Source organism: Schistocerca nitens, chromosome 1, assembly GCF_023898315.1.
Source record: "Schistocerca nitens isolate TAMUIC-IGC-003100 chromosome 1, iqSchNite1.1, whole genome shotgun sequence".
Lineage (NCBI taxonomy): Eukaryota > Metazoa > Arthropoda > Insecta > Orthoptera > Acrididae > Schistocerca > Schistocerca nitens.
The window spans coordinates 251,557,051-251,561,383 of NC_064614.1; positions in this window are offsets into that span (position 1 = coordinate 251,557,051).

Genomic DNA, 4,333 nt, shown 5'->3' on the forward strand with positions numbered 1-4,333 from the left:
GGGGTGTTTCGAAAAGAATATACATATTTAGAATGCATATATTTATTAAACTTTAAGAAATACGAATATGAAACTTTACACACATATTTACGAACCTCTCAAGCTCAGATTACAGATGTTCAATATATCCTCCATCAGTGACACAGACAATATCACATCGATTCCCAAATTCCTACGATACTCGGGCAAGCATGTCCTTCATCACTGATGATATGGCAGTATGGATCTGTTTCTTCAACTCTTCCAGGTTCTGTGGGAGTGATGGTTCATAAATGTTGTCTTTAACGAAACCCCACAGGAAGAAGTCAGAGGGTGTCAAATCCGGTGACCATGGAGCCCAGCTGACACATGCTAAGTCGCCAGCTCCTTGATGATCAGTCTAACTGTTCAGTAGTTTTTCATTTAGATATTCACACACTTGGTGACTCCATTGAGAGGGTGCTCCGTCCTGTTGAAAAATGAAGTTCGTCTTCGTGCAGCCTCGGAAACAACTAGTATTGTAACATAGCGAGATATTGCTGACCGTTAACCGTGTTTCTATCAAAGAAGAATGGGCTGTAAACCGATGATCAGGATATCACACAAAACACATTGACTTTGGGGGAATCTTGTACATGATCAATGGCTGCATGTGTGTTCTGTAGGCCCCAAATTCGAACATTGTGTTTGTTTACCTCATCACTAACATGGAAAGTCGCTTCATCACTGAAAAGATGCGTTCAGCGAAAGTGCTGTAATTGTCAATAGCATCAAGAATCTCGTTACAAAATGCCACACGTTTGCGTTTGTCATCAGGACACAGAGCTTGTAACAGCTGTAACTTCTACAGCTTCATAACCAACCGACGTCTCAAAACAAATAGTTGTAACTCCCGACTGGCACGAAGAGTTGATTTTGAAGGACTATGTTGGAAAATTTGTGCAATATTTTCTTCAGGAACACGAGGGCGGCCAGGACTCTTTCCTTTACATACACATCCTGTATCTAGAAACTGTCGATACCATCTGCGAACGTTTCACCAATTTGGAGGATCAATTTGGTGCCTCAACCTGAAACGTCTCTTCACTATTATCACGGAATTGCACTTCGCGAGCAAAATGATATCTGCTGCAGAGTAGCCATTTTAAACATATGACAGGTACCAAGAAACAGAAGGCAACTGACATCTAGCGGCTATTAATATAAACTAGACTATGCATTCGTTTCTCCAATAGCCGAGCTGTGGCGCACAGAGATCGATAGTTTGGACAAAATAATACTTTGTAAAACGTATATTCTGTTTTAAACACCCTGTATATCCGTGTGCTTTGGTATCAAAAATCTTTACATAAGAAATATTACACATAATACCTTCCGCATTAATTATGGGAGCTTGTTATTTATTTATGGAGCAGGTGGGAAACCATCGGCAACTACTGGAAATACATTACGCACTGCATGCCAAACTACGCTTAGCGTCAGCTCTAAGAATGAAGGAAGGAATCTATTTGACTACAGGCCCTCGGATTACTAAGGAAAGGACGTATAACTCATATATCATGTTACAAGGAGACTCTCAATCAGCATTATTCATGGCAGATTCTTGTTATGTTCCTACCACAAGAAATAGACATTGTTTACTTCAGACGACATGTAACTTAAGCACTTATCACATGTGTTTCATTTCCATAAATTTTGTTGTCATTCATCATGTAGAAATAATAAGCCTGTTTATAATGATCATGTACATATACATATATACATGTGGGTTGTGGGTTTTATGTGGTGTAGAACCGTAATAACACACTTTCAGAGTCAAGATGAAGATTTATTTCGGCACTGAACAGAGTAAATGCAGAAATGGATGTCATATTGGCGCGAGGACACAAATAACTAAAGACAAAATCAAAGAGCAAAAGGAAAGAACTGTCACTTTGCATCAAAGATGCCACATAGCACCCCCCCACTCCCCCCCCCCCCCCCCCCGGGCAGTTCGGAGCACGGCGGGGCGGAGCTAGCACACGTCCACAACAAAATCCTCATGCCAATGTGCTAAGTGTGGGTGGCATGTGACACGTGAGTATGCATCTCGGGCATGTCGTCGTCAGGGTCCCGCATGTCGGACAGTCGAAGGGGGCCTCGGTGGGTGGAGACGGTGGCGGGCGAGGGGTCGGCGGAGGCAGGCCAACAGGGAGCGGTGTGGAGTGGCTCTGAGAGGAACCACACAGGCTTTACTCATTGAACAGAAACCATACTTGCTCGTAGTAATATCGAAGGGTTAAAACATCAAGCTTTGTGACGTATGGGCAGACCATCCATGGTGCAGATTCCATGACCAGTACTGTTACTGACTGCCGAGACCCGGGAAGGGAGGCATGCGTGGAGGGGCGTGAGGGGGGGGGGGTACGAGCAGCGGCCACCTTGGAGTGCCAGGATGGCGTGTGCGGAGTGTCGGTAGCAGGCGATGACTGAGGATGCGACGTGGTAGCCAAGAAATGCGAGGGATCCCGCAAAGCGAGAACATGAGTCTCCATGCCGGGCTGGAGTGAAGTGGGCAGGGCATCGGCGGCAGACGACGACAGAGGGCGTGGCGCGGCAGCCACGTGATGTGAAGGGTCCTGCAAAGCGAGAACAAGAGTGGCCTGCCAGTCCAATTACGTCGACACGGAACTGGCCGCAGGGAAAGTGCAGCTTGACACAGGAGTGAAGCAGAGTGCAGACACAGCAGGAAAGGGAGGCAGCCTCAAAAGAAGCAGCTCTGCAGCGGGACTGAATAAGGTACTCCATGCATAAGCCAATTGAGTAGAGGCAGTAGCAATGTGGGAGTGTAACTCCATGTTATGTGGGCAGAGCCTCTGGATCTGTTTGCGGATGGCCGGTAAATCAGAGAGATGTGCCATAATACCTTCGAGCAGAGATGCATGTGTGGAGGGTGTAGCCATGGAGGCGGAGAGCAGAGATGTGTCGAGTTCATTCAAGAACGGAATGGTAGAACCAGATGCACGGCAGAGTGTAGCGGCCTGCAGGTCTGGCGAAACTTTGTAATGGTGTAGAAAGTCCAACCCAAGCACAGGTTAGTCCATGTTAGCGGCATGGAAAGTCCAAGGAAATGTTGTGCTTGGTGACAGACAAAGCGACATCTTGATGGAGCCAAGGACCATGATAGGAGAGTGATTTGCAGCGAGCAAGTCGAGGTTAGCAGGAGAAAGTATTTTGACCATGTGCTTTGCCGGAATAACGCTGACATCAGCGCCCGTGTCGACGAGAAAGCGGGGGCCTGATAATAAGTCAGTGACGTAGAGGTATCGCACCGCTAGAGCAAGTTGTGCGGCATCAGATGGTAGGCACAGTGAAGAATCATGGCGGGACATGGTGCCTAAGGGTGTCCAATCTCGGTTGGGAAAGGCGCAAGGTGCGCAACAGTTGCGAGAGGCATCCCTGTAAGTAGATTGTAACTAGCACAGTGCAGCTGACTGCATTGGGGCAGGAAGCTGATTGGGTTGCTGCTTGGGCGAGGTTGGCGAGTGTCGTGGGGGTGCAGGCACTACCTCCTGTAGTCCACTAGGTGGCAGCTCCTGACAGGCAGCTAAGGTGCTGAAGTGAGCGCGCTGGTCTCTGTTGGCAGAGCGCAGCACAGAAGATACAGGCATGCCAACTGGTGGTGACGGGCATGTCGTCTGTGACAGTCAGTGTCAGTGATGAATGACTGCATATGCCCAATCGGCCATGCATAGGCAAACCTTAAGAGGGTTGATGAAGGAAATAACAGGTGAAGCTGCAGGTCCGATGGCAGTTTGACCAACCACAAAGTCCAAAGCACAGCGTCTAGTAGTGTTTGATCATCAATTAATGCACAAATGTGCCACGAAAGCTGTGAAGTTGTGCGGTCGTTGAGGTGCTCGTCATGGATGACATGGTGGATAGCCTCTGCCAGAGAGTGGGAAAGGCGTTTGATACGTAACATTTTTGCCTTTAAATACTGGGGCGAGGCTGGCGGCGAGGGTAGGAGATCACTGATGAGGTCCGGATGGGCTTGGAGGTGGCTCACCAGACAGACAAAACGTGCATCATCATCCAAAATTCCATGGATATCCAGCAGATGGGTGGCCAGTGCGAACCAAGTCCTAGGGTTGTCCTTTTACAACACAGGCAGCTTAGGAAATCTGCTGGGTAACACATGTTGACGTAGCACTGGTAGACGTAGATCTGTGTCGGCAGTGGTGGGAGCCCCCAGCGCCAGAAGTGCGGTAGTGGTGAATGGTATGTCGCCGAGGTGAGAGTGAGGGGGCGGCCGCAAGCAGCGCATGATGTGGAGTGAGCCGGTGTAACTGACAGTGCAATGGGTTTGAACTGC